This window comes from Saccostrea cucullata, unplaced genomic scaffold (assembly GCF_032062105.1).
Source record: "Saccostrea cucullata isolate Sc308-1 unplaced genomic scaffold, CSIRO_AGI_Scuc_v1 ctg3769, whole genome shotgun sequence".
Taxonomy (NCBI): domain Eukaryota; kingdom Metazoa; phylum Mollusca; class Bivalvia; order Ostreida; family Ostreidae; genus Saccostrea; species Saccostrea cuccullata.
In genome coordinates, this window is record NW_026929914.1 from 76,339 (window position 1) to 90,583 (window position 14,245).

The following is a 14,245-nucleotide window of genomic DNA, read 5'->3' on the forward strand; positions in this document are numbered from 1 at the left end:
AAAACACGGAGAATAAAATCGAGAAACAGCGCACTTTTTTGTGCGCAATAAATATACAGTTTTTCCAGTGGATGGCACTGTAGCTCTCCGGTCTATCAATATATTTTTCGGAGAGCTACAGTTCTGCAGCTACTCTAAAGTAACCCTACAGTTTTAGTCTAATTATAATATAATGTGGCATGCAAGTAGACTACACTAAGAACATAAAGAGACTGAATCAAGGATCATTATTCTATTTATTGCTGTTGTAAAATTTTAATTCCCAACTGCTTACCAGTTAAATACTTTTCTCTTCCTTTGCTATAAGTACAGACCAGTAGAGCTTCAGTCTCAACAGAGACTTCTGGTTTTTATTAGCTCAAGTGAGTTTTTTTTATCACATTTTGTCCCTCGTCCGTCTGTGTAGCTGTCCATCCATTTGTAAGCTTTTTACATTTTTTAGCTCTACTGGTCAGAGACCAGAAGAGCTGATGTGATAGTAATGTTTCTGGCGTCTGTCTCACTGTCTGTCTGTAAACAATTTTTCAAAATGCTACTCCTCCTACAGTTTTGGTCTGATTTCAATATAAATTGGCACACAAGTAGACAACACTATGATACATAATTCTGTGAATCGGTTTTGGATTTCGATGAACGGTGTTGCCGTGGCTACTAAAAATAAAAAATTCTGTTAGATTCTTTTAAAATGCTACTCCTCCTACAGTTTTGGTCTGATTTCAATATGAAGTAGCACACAAGTAGTCTTCACTAAGATACATCATTCTGTATATCGGTTTTGGATTTCGATGAACGGTGTTGCCATGGTTATAAAAATAGAAAATTCTGTTAGCTATCTCCTCCTAGTTCTGTAAAATTTTATTAAAGCTACTCCTACATTTGTAATCTTATTGCATACTTGCCACAAAAAGAGACTTAATCAAGGATCATTATTCTATTTATTGCTTTTGTAAAGTTTTATGTCCCAACTGCTTCTTTTCTCTTCCTTCATCATAAGTACAAACCAGTAGAGCTACAGTTTCGACAGAGACTTTTGGTTACTTCTCCAGAACCACTTTGTCACTTCTAACCAAACTTGCCACAAAGCATCCATGGGTGGAGGGGATTTAAGTTTGTTCAAATGAAGTTCCATCCCTTCTTCAAGGGGAGATAATTCAGAAATATTGAACATTTGGTGGCATATTTTACAAATCTTCTCAAGAACCACTCTGCCAGGAAAGATAAAACTTATGGGGAAACATCCTCATGTAGTGTAAATTCAAGTTTGTTCAAATCATGACCCCAGGGAGAATGATGGGGCCACAATCAAAGTTTTATATACTGTGTAGAAATATATATACGAAAAATCTATAAAGATCTTCTACAGAACGACAAAGCTATGATTGGTCATATTTATATAGAAGCATCCTAGACGATGGTACGATAAAGATCCCTCAATGCTTAATGGCCCCGAATGCCGAGAAAAGGTTAAAATCTGGAACCCTTTGATCAGCAGTATATGGTGACGTCCATATATGAGTGAAAAATTCCCGAATTCAAATACATCATGGGGTCCAGCAGCTTTTATACAAACATTTTAATTTACTGATCATTCTATTTTGTCAATGAAAGTTAGAATCCTCGAAAAGATTTATCACCACACAAACAGTCCATCAATACACTTTCCCGTAGACAACGAGACGAAATATGGATTTGGATTAGAAAACTAGGAACACTTTTCCCTTTGGATGTAATAATGTTCTATACTAGTATGTTGGAAATCTTTCTATTCCATAGTGTAACAATGTAAATGTGATGGGACTTTTTAACCATACACAGAGGCGTAAGCATAGTCATGGGCATCGGTCTTACTATAAACCTTAATGCACGGTGTTTCTTTTGATTCGTTAGATCTACAGTTAGATCTACATCATATTCGCACCAAACTTTACTCTATCCCTTTGAAACTTTTGAATAGTCTTAATTATTCTTGCAAAGGTCTAGAAAAGCCCAATTTTTGATTCCTCGACAGCAGAATATAGGCTTGGATCTGTGATTATGGATTTTGCAAATCATAGGCTTTTCAACCCCAAACGATTAACAGAAGAAAATGCAGCTTAAACAATCCTTCTTTTCCTTAAATTTCAAGATGCCAATAAAGGAATTGACGCGGATAATATAAGTAAAATTCTTAATCACAAAAGGATCCAGTCTTGTATTCCACCATATTTCAAGTTTAAGACTATACCTTGTATTATCTACAAATATATTAAGTACATCGACTATTGCTTCCAAACTTTTAACTACAACTTCCTTTTTACATGGTCTGGATATTCAATATCTGATTATGAAACATAATCCTTAATCGTGTTCATATTTTTCTTCAACCTATAACTATAGTCCTGCTGGACAGGTTATTACGGGTGACGTAAATACAGTTTATAATGAGGACCTTAGATCACTTATTTTAGAATGTCCTTAATATAGAGAACTCAGATCCTTTAACTGGCGTCGAAATTTCATAAATATTATGGATTCTGTAGACGATTACGCCAGGCGATGGGCCAGGTATGAAAAAAGGACGTTGACACTTTGTCAGAGTGGATCAAATGTATCAGATCCATGTTACAATATATACAGGAACGCAAAAGAAACGCAGCACTCTACTTTAGGGGGAAATAATCATGTAAAGTAAAGCATTTTGTATCTTAAAATTATGGATATCTTCAATTTTGTAAATATTGGTAATTTAACGGTTGAACGATTTTCATACCATAACCGGAAGTCAAGTTTGAGTCTGCTTATCAGAAATCAAAAATTGCATGTTTAACAAAACAATTGACAATGTTATGAAGTTTTAAGGGTCTGTACTGTTCATCTTAAGTGATGCAGCAATATTTCAAAAAATAAAATCTCCGTTTCCCGTATCGATGCTAAGGCTTCTTGAAAATGGCGCATTTCCATTGCTCTTGCTGGAAAATCTCAAAGTAAAGGTGATGGAGAGTTGATGATGCAAAAATACACTACATTACACCTCAACGGGGTCTTACGTATCATATGCATAAATGATAGTTCTTTGACCGGAAGTCCAAGAGTTACTACAATGCGCTAAGTTAGAGAAAATTCGACCTAACCATCTGAAAAACAGGCATATAAAAATGGCAAAGAATCATTCCTTCGCTCAGATCTTGATATTGATTAACATACTGTGTCGTAGAAATTAAGCTAAAATGGTGTTTAGGGCAGTCTTGCACGTTGTAATTGAGTGGCTGGGAGGGGGGGGGGGTTAACAGTCACTTGTTACTTAGTAAAGTTAAAAGAGAAACATTTAACATTTTTATCAAATCTCTGATGTTCTGAAAAATGAGTAAAGCCTTACTGTATTCTTTTTTGAAAATCATAAGATAAAAAATTCAAACATTTGTATATTACTGCTTGTTGCGTTTCTTTTGCGTTTCAGTATAAGATTGATTGGCAATATGAAAATAGTCTATCTTTCTGCATTCAATAATCCAAGAGTGAAAAAAGAATTAGATAGATTACATGATCAAAGTTACGTACTGGTCCTTGCTGACAACATTGTAGTCGTTTGTAAGGCTCATTACATAAATTGCATTTTAGAAGAAACTTGATTTAATTCAAACATACTTATAATGAGTTCCATTTCTAAGGAAGAAATTCTTCAAAATAATATGTCAGTTTTAAATATTTTTAATATCCCGAAGAACCAAAATAAATTTTATGTTAAATACCATAATAATAATAATAATATAATAATAATAATACTTTATTTAAAGAAGGTAGCCCGATTAGTGCACGCACTATTCTTCCTCGGGGCCTTCTGTAGACAAAAATCAATATACATACATATATAAATATACACAATCAAATAAATAATCATAAGTTATTTCGACATTGTTTTACAAATATTCTGACTTGATGTTTGAAAGCATTGAGTGTTTGAGACATTTTTATATGTACAGGTAAATTATTCCAAAAGATAGCACCAGAGTATTGAAAGGAGTTCTCAAAGAGTTTACAGTTACGAGCTGGTACACACAAGTCTAAATTAGATTCTGATCGAAGATTGTATTGATTATTACACTGGAAGTTAAACATACTATTTAAGTAATTAGGGTGAGAGTTAAACAATGATTTATATAACAAAACATATTTATTGACAATAAGTTGCTCATACACTGTGAGCCAATCTAGTTTCTCAAAGAGAGTTTGTGAGGGCGCATCAGGAGGAGCATCTAAAATACACCTCGTAGCGCGTTTTTGAAGCTTATATACTCTGTCAAGATTTGAGTGAGATGTATTACCCCAAATAGTTAGACAATAATCAATTGAAGACATAATATATGCATTTTAAAACAACTTGCGTGTTTGAATAGGAAGAAACTTTTTAATTCTACGGAGGGCAGAAATTTTACGTGACAGTGTTTTACAAACATGGTCAATATGTACATTGTATTGTAAAGAATTATCTAAATAAACTCCGATACAATATCAAGTTTTTTGTTTGACAGAAATAGATTAATTTCATGCTCAGAAAAAATTGATCTCTTTTGATGCGTACCAACTAACATGCATTTGGTTTTTGTAGCATTTAGAACCATTTGATTTTGAGAACACCATTTTTCTATAAAAGCTATATCCGTTGATAATGTATCTACAATAGTTTGACAATCTTTACTTGATGCATGTAAAGTGGCATCATCTGCAAATAAGTCTAATTTGGATTTTGTAATACATAAAGGAAGATCATTAATGTAAAATAAAAACGATCCCTGTGGAACTCCCGCTGTGACTTGCTGATAAGATGAATGTTTGTTGGACAGATGGACACTTTGAAGTCTCTCACTTAAGTATGATCTGAACCATTGTAAAGTTATTGCATCAAAGTTGTAACATTGTAGTTTTTTAAGTAGAATATCATGATTGACAAGGTCAAAAGCTTTACTGAAATCAAGAAAAACAGTACCAACAAGTTTACCTTGGTCCATTTCATTTAACCATTCATCGCTAATTTTTGTAAGGGCTGTTTGGGAAGAATGTAGTTCTCTGAAGCCTGATTGAGAATCTACTATAAGATCAAAATCCAAAAAAAGAGATCGTATATATTTTGCCACATGTTTTTCAATAATTTTTGATAATGTTGGTAAAATAGAAATAGGCCTATAATTATTTGGATCTAATCTGTTTCCTTTTTTAAAGACTGGGGTAACTTTTGCAAGTTTAAAACTCTCGGGGAAAATACCAGTTACGATACTAGTATTTATAATATGGGTCACAGGTTTATATATTATTTGTGAAGTAAGTTTCAGTAGACGTGGCCCGATGGTATCAACACCTGAAGATTTACTTATATCTAGTTTATTGAGTAAGGTTAGTACTTCGCCATATCTATATTGGATTCCAAAACTCCATAAAATTCCATACAAACAAAAACTATAAGATAGCGGATTCCAGTAAATGTTCAACCAAGGCTCTTTCTGTACTCCTCACTAAGATATAACCAGTAATGAAGCAGAAACTTTAAGAGTACTGTGAAACAAAATATTCGAGAAGTGGCATAAATCAGATGTACATGTACATGATGTAGATACTTAAAAAGTCCAAGGAACTGTTGGAAAAATTTGAAATCTTAATTGCAGATATTACCAAAATCAACAACTTACGACTTTTCAACTTTATACTCAACCATTCCCAACGATAAATTAAAGTCCAGGCTTTTTGATATCATTGACAGTTGCTTTTTTAATGAAAATGCAACACATAAACTTTCTTACATTGTCATTTGTCATTTGCACAATTATTGTGATAAAAAATACCGATATTCTGATTGTACACACAAGTACTCTGAAACTGACATCAAAAAGATGCTTGAGGTTCTGATTGACAATATCTAAGTATGTGGTTTTTGGAGACAAGGTATACTAACAATCTATTGGAATTCCCATGGGTACCAATTGCCCAGGGGCTGTTATTAGCAGACCTATTTTTGACTTCATAGAAAGCAGAATTTGTGCAAAATCTTATGCATGGAAAGAAGAAAACACTTGCTGTGGCCTTCAACTCGACATTTAGATATTTCGACAACGTATTGTAAATTAACAATGGTAATTTACAATCTTATGTCGATACGATATCTCATGATGAGCTTGAGATAAAAAGATACCACAGAGTCTGACACAACTGTTTCATATTTAGATATTTTACTAGTACTGGAAAAGTAGGTAAGTTTTTTTAAAAAAGAACTTTGACTAGATACCTCATATAAAATACTGGAGATCCTCCTCCATACAATCGTGGTGTGATTTTGAGTCCGTTGAAATCAAAGGAAATAAATGGTACACGTATATTTTCATTGGCTGGTTTATAATTAACTTTACCTAATGTGTATACTAGTACACAAGATCAACTCAAAAATAGCGATTTTCGTCAAAGGTATGTGAAGAGGAATTATATATATCTGAAAATCTTGACATTTTCAAGATGAATTGTGTCTAGACTTTCTTTTTACGACTCAATAAATAAAGAAAAAACGTAAATCAATCGGATGTTTTCATGAAAATCCGGTATTAACCTTTGCATGAAAGGAAGTAAATATTATAACTTTGTAGCATAAATGTCAGGTTAGAAAAATGTGATTCAATTTATAAATTTTAATTTGAATGCATTGGATAACACTATAAAAAGTGATATTTCATGCTCGCTCCCAGGAAAGCGATCTTAAACCGATTAAGAATTGATTTTTTGCGGATATGAATTATATATTTTTAATGAATGACATTTTAGCAGAACTATTTTTAAAATATTGTTTCATATTTTCTATTTTTCCTATACTAAGAAATCAATTTTCAGTGTATATAATTATTTTCATAATGGATCATTTCTTTTTTTATTACAATGTTCCCTGTAATTGTCCACCCATTAAACTTTTATTTGTTTGTTTGATGTTTAAATAATGCCCATCAAAAGATAAACCACTTGTCAACTCTCAAAAGCATGTCAAACTCCTGAAGTCAAGGTCAAAAGAGTTAGTACCCAAAGGAAGATCTTGTTATTACAAGGAATACACCTCTTAAATGAAGCCTTAGTTCTAATTGTTCAAAAGTTATGACCGAGTTTAATGTTTTTAAAAAGTGAACCAAACTCTCAGGTCAAGGTAAGAAAAAATTATACCAGCCGAAAGGTCATGTCACAATAAATACACATGTAAAGTATGAGAGCCCTAGCTCCAACTGTTCAAAAGTTATGACCAAGATTAAAGTGCGGTATTTTTTGTAAAAGTAGTACAAAAGTCAAGGTCAGGGTCAAGAGGTCAATTTTGGTGGTACCCCCAAAAAGTCTGGTCACAAGGAAAGCCTGTGAAATATGAAAGCCATGCACCCACTCAATAGCTATGGGCTAGGTTAAAGTTGACAACAGACAGAGAGAAAAACAGTTAAACCGACATACAAACAGACAAGACAAAACATATACCCCCCCCCCTCCCCCCGGGATCTTTCGACTCGGGGACCTAATAAAGATTAAATGCCTGAGAGGAAAAGCATTGTTATATGATAAAGATGAAGATACAAACACAGAGATTGTCTCCCGCGTGGTACAGAGCGTTTGGTCTAGAGTCGCTGATTAAGGAGCACTTCCTTTTATCGCGGGACCGAGTCCCATTGTGCTATGTAGAGACCAGTCACAGCTGCCGTGATTATTTTTTAAATCTGCGGTATCTTCACAGAAATAGTTACCTGAAATCAATTATTTAACAACTGAAAACATGGATAAGGTAATTGAAGATGCCTTTCGATTATACTTTCTATCAAGTTACCGGTGATTGAAAAGGTACAAAATATTGATATTTAAAAAAAAAAAAAACAAACCTCTCACATAATAATTTTATGTTTTTTGATGATGATATTTAAAAAAAAACAGCAACTGTTCCTTACAGACCAAACTGGTTAATGCATAATAAATAAACTCAATGCATACCCATTGAAATGTAATGAATGATTTATACTGTGTTATCAATGCACAGACTTTTATGATGGTGATTGTAACAATTTGAAACATATCGCACTATGGCTTGGCTCCTTTGTTGCAGGAAAATTGTATTTATTGCATTATTCGACATTGCATGGTGTAAGTAGTTTAATCTCTCTCTCTCTCTCTCTCTCTCTCTCTCTCTCTCTCTCTCTCTCTCTCTCTCTCTCGTGTATTGAGTTTTGTAATTATAACTTAAATGTAGACCTCTTTAACTTTGTCATATTTTACTTGCTGTAACCTTGGCAATAAAAATAATTGTTTTAAATTTAAATATTTCAAATAATATTTATTATTGGACATCTTTTTTTGATTATTATAATTTTAAACAAACAACAATAATATATGTTGATCCATCTAGTTTTTTTAATGACTTAAGCGGATATGGGTTAACATTATAATTCCACGTTAGAAATGAAAAAAAATATTTGGCCCATCGATGAATATTTAAAAACCTTTTAATTATTTTTTTGTCGTAAACTTTAATTTAAAGTTTAGCTTGTTTTGTCAATATTTTATTTTTGTCAAAGGATGATTATTAATGTGTTACATTAATAAACATTAGTTGAACATTTACTGGAGAATCAAAATGATTTTGAACAACCATATAATATTGGATTCCGAAACTTCATAAGAATCCTTACAAACAAAGATACATTGCGGGTTCCAGTAATTGTTCAAAATCAATATATCAATATTAACCCTAACCCTAACATGAAAAAAGAATCAGATAGATTACATGATCAGTGCGTACTGGTCCCTGCTGACAAAGCAGGTAACAACATTGTCTTTGTTTGTAAGGCTCACTATATAAATTGTATTTTTGAAGAAATTGGATTTAATTCTAACGGTAATCCGACGTATACTCATAGCTGCCTTTCTAAGGAAGAAATTCTTCAAAATCATATGTCAGTTTTGAATATTTTTAATATTCCGAAGAACCAAAATATGTATATATACATCATACTCGCACCAAACTTAACTCTGTCTCTTTGAAACTTTAAAATACTCTTCTGGAAAAGACCAAGGGAATTCTAATTTTTGATTCCTCGACACCAGAATATAGGCGCGGATATGTGATTATGGATAATGTAAATCATAGGCTTTTTAAACCCGTGCTTTTTACGTAAGAAAATGCAGTTAAACAGTCCTTCTTGTCCTTAAACTTCAATATGCCAATAACTGAACTGACGCGGTTAATATAAGTAATATTCTGTATTTCTTAATCACAAATGGGTCCAGTCTTCTATTCCACCAAATTTCAAAACAACGCCTTGTATTATTCAAATATTCATCGACCATTATTTCCAAACTTTTCAATTACAAAAAAACTTTACATGGCTTGGATACCGAATATCTGAAACATAATCCTCCATATTCTTCTTCGTCCTATAAATATAGTCCTGCTGGACACTTCATTACAGGTGACGTACATATAATTAATAATGGGGACCTTAGATCACTTATTATACAAGGTCCTAAATATAGGGAACGCCGATTCTGCAACTGGCGTCGGAATTTCATAAATATTATGGATTCTGTTAAAAATTACGCCAGACGATGGGCCAGATATGAAACAGAAGACGTTGACACCTTGCGAGAATGGATTAAATCTACAGATCCATGTTAAAAAAGCATATCAACAGATTGAGGGGCAATGTGAAAGCTATCTAATCCTTCTGTGTTCTATAATCCAGAAGTGAAAAAAAGAATTACGTACTGGTCCCTGCCGACAAAGCAGGTAACAGCATTGTCATCGTTTGGAAGGCTCATTATATAAATTGTATTTTAGAAGAACTTAATTTTACAAGTGGTAATCCTACTTATACTCATACTGCGGGTTCCAGTAAATGTTCGACCAAGCCTCTTTCTTTACTCCTCACTAAGATACTGACAGTTGGAGGAAAAACTTCAAGAGTACTGTACTTGTATATTCAAAAAGTGGTGTGAATCAGACGTGGATACTCAAAAATTCCAAACAACCTTTGGACAATTTGAAATCACAAGATTTTACCAAAATCAACAGCTTAAAAACTTACGACTTTTCAACTTTATACACAACCCTCCCCACGATAATTGAAATTGAAGTCCAGGCTTTTTTTATATCATTGACAGCTGCTTTTTATGCCCCCGTAAACGAAGTTTCGGGGGTATTTAGTTTTTGTCTTGTCCGACCGTCTGTCTAGCTGTCTCTCTGTCTGTCTGTTTGTCCGCAAAAACTTTAACCTTGCCCATAACGTTTGATTTAGTGGAGCTATGACTTTCATATTCACATGTTTATTCCTTTCTTTGGGTACCAACAAATTTGACCTTTTGACCTTGACCTTGGAGTTTGACCCACTTTTACACACAACGTTTAAACTTTTACTTTCACCATATCTTTTGAATAGTGGATACCAGGACATTTATAACTCACATATGCATTGTTGAAAGACCTTTCATTGGATACCAACAACCGTGAACTTTTGACCTTGACCTGGAGATTTCTAAACTTGTAGAAAACTTTAACCTTGGCCATAACCTTTGGAAGGTAAGGAATAAGACTTTCATTCTTCACATATGTAATCCTTGTGAAGACCATTCATTGAATACCAAGAATTTTGATCCTTTGATCTTGACCTTGGAGTTTGACCTACTTTTAAAAAGCAAACCTTGACTATGATTTTTAAAAGGTTAGGGCTAGTGCGTTCATACTATACATATTTAATTCCTGTGACAAGACCTTTCATTTGATAGCTAGACCTTTGACCCTTTGACCTTGGAGTTTTACCTAGTTTAATAAAAAATTAACCTTGGCCAAAATATCTGAACGGTTAGGGCTAGGGATTCCATACTTAACATATGTATTCTATGTAGCAAGACCTTGGATATTTTTGTACTTATGAAAAAACTTTAACCTTGGTTTTGGTAACTTTTGAACGCTAAGGATTTATGTAATCCTTGTGAGAAGACCCTGCATTGTATACCAAGAACTTTGACTCTTTGACCTTGGAGTTTGACGTACTTTTAAAAAGGAAGCCTTGACCATTACTTTTAAAGGGTTAGGGTTAGTGCGTTCATACTTTACATATTTAATCCTTGTGACAAGACCTTTCAGTTGATAGGAAGACCTTTGACTTTGACCTCGCAGTTTGACCTACTTTAACATTTTTTTTTCCTTGTTCATAACTTCTGAACGGTTAGGGCTAGGGCTTCCATACTTCACACATGTAATTTTTGTGACAAGACCTTTCACTGGATACCAATGACTTTGACCTTGGAGATTTTGTACTTATGAAAGAACTTTAACCTTGGCCTACTTTCATATTTCAAAATTGTATTTATAGTTAAAATACCCAATTTTTAATATCTGGTACAAATATATTAAATTTGCATTCAAGAAAAGTTTAATCATTGCTATGTTGCAATACGGGGGCATCAGTGTTTCACAAACACATCTTGTTCAATATAGATCACGGAGGGATGGGCATCCCTGCCGACCAGTCACACCCGTCGTCTGCTCCTGGTCATGATTGTGAAATAACGGAACATTCCGTTGACAATTCAGTGTGTAAATAATGGCATAACAATTAGTATGGAAAAAAGTCTGTCAGCAATTGCCTAAATGATAGTCTACCTTATATGCCAATGTCATTGAATCGACCGTAGAACTTACTTCTTTCACCCGTTAAGCATCCTCTTGCGTATTGAATCGATTCACAAATAAAAACCCGTTTGCAGGTGATAGAGGTAAATGTGCTGCATAAGCAAGAAAAATGACGATTGATAAGTTAAAGTCATCAGGTTTATCATAATTCTTTGTTGTTAGATTACCATCATTTAGATATCCAAATATATAATATACAGACGTGTGACAGTATGTGGTATCTTTTATTTCAAGCCCACTGCTTTATATCGTGTCTATTTAAGAAATAAACAACGTTATTCAGTGAACATGGCGTTATGAATAGCATTTGCTCTGCTGGCATATTCCATGATGCGCGCTAGCGCATCATGGAAAATATGCCAGCAGAGCTATTGCTATTCATAATGCCATGTTCACTGAATAATTGTTGTTTATTACTTATATTTGCATTCTTTGATTTTTTTCAAGAATATTAGAGGAAATCCTGACTTACATAAGGACGCAGCTTTTTGTCTTCAGTAAAGAAATACATACGGTTTTAAAATCAGTACACCTGATCAATACTCCTTTTCTCTAATAAATCACAAGCAATTTTTAAAGTATATCCCTCTCAAACATAGTTATCTGGATTCAATCAGCGCCGTCATCATATTCTCTTAGTATTTTTGTTTTGATGCAGTTGTGACGTCATCGATCAACGTTATTGAATCCCTCTGACAAAAATCAATAATTTAACGCTATGATGAAAAATGAGAATGCTTCCATAATGATTATTACTCAAGAATGCTTTTCCATGATTTTTTTTAGTTTTCCTATTTAATTTTAATAGCTGAAATCATTCTTGAAATAGATATACTAGTTAAAGAAATTTTCTCTTTCTGAATGTTATTACCCAAGTGTGAAGAGTTATTGTTCTTTGTACAAACATACATGATACGAAAAAATAAAAATATGGCAGTTCTCAATAATTTTTAAAAATTTTATTATACAATTAAATACATTGACCAAAATTAAATTTTTAAAGATATTAATCAGCAATTCTAAATATTCTGAATTTCTTTTTTTTTTAAAGAATATTATTAAAAACTTACATTTATTCCACTCACGAAACAGTTCATATATATACTTCTCAACACGCAGTCGATTGGTACTAGAGCTTGATCTACACGAGTGAGATAAACCAATTGCATTAATAGCAGGAACAGTTGCGTTTACTGTCCTATGAATGCAGTTGGTGCATACATGTTCATAGTGGGAGAGAGCAGTGGATATGCAAATATACATGAATGTAAACAACTGTTGTTTTTACAGATAATAGGTCATTGATAAATATCGACTTGAAGGCAACAGCAAGTGTTTTTCTTTGAAACCCAAACAAAGCTCCTGGCCAAAATGCCGTCCCAGTTAAAGCGTTCAAAGTTTTGAATAAAATTAGGGGCGCTTTGACCAAAATCATAGGGCGCTTCGATCAATATTGGGGGTTGGGTGTAGCTGTTTTGTAACATCAGTTTCTTGTAAAATTCTAGAAGGGACCCTTTGAACAAAATCAGGGGATATGCTTTTACAAGAAAATATTTGTTTGGGGGCTATTTGACTGGCTCCCTTTTGTTCCTCACATGTTTAAGATTCGGAATTAATTTAACTTATTATTAATATATGAATACATTAATTATGGTGGCATATCTCTGCACCCTACATGCAAGAAAAATGATGTTAACAAGCAAGAAAATTATGTCAACATGCAAGAATATTATGTCTACATGCATATATTATGTTGACATGCAAATTACAAATATTTTAAGAGAATCTGATTTTAACATGGGTAAAATCCTGTATATAAGCCCGTGTCTGACATCATAGATGCAAGATGGAATATAATTATGACAAGATGCGGTTTACTTATGTTAACATAAGTTAAATTATGAAGACATGCAAGATATTTATGTCAACATTCGAGTTAATTATGTCAACTTGCGAGTTAATTATGTAGACACGCAAATTATGTGAATATGCAAGTAAATTATGTAAACATACATTATACGTATATTAACGTGTGAGATAATTATGTAGACATGCAAGCTTAAAATAATTATGTTCACACGCTACTTATTTATGTCAACATGTGGCTTAGTTATGTCAACGTGCGAGTTATATTTTTACATACAAGATATCTATGTGAACGTGCAACATGATAAGTTGCGTATCCACATACATATCTTGCATGTTCACATAATTATCCTTCATGTTGACATAAATGAGTCGCATGTTGACATAATTGTCTTGCATATTGACATGAATAAGTCGCATGTTAACATAATTATCTTGCATGTTGACATAAATAAGACTCATGTCTACATAAATATGCTGCATCTTGCATGTACGATGTCAGATACAGGCATCAGTAAGTAAATTTACCCATATATAAATTATATTTTCTTATAAGATTGGTAACTTGCATGTCAACATAATTAGGCTGCATGTCTACATAATTATGTTGCTTGTTGACATAATTTATCTTGCAGGGGGCAGACATATGCCACCATAATTAATCGGTCTGCTAATAACAGGTTGTAATTGAAGCCCATGGGAATTCCAATA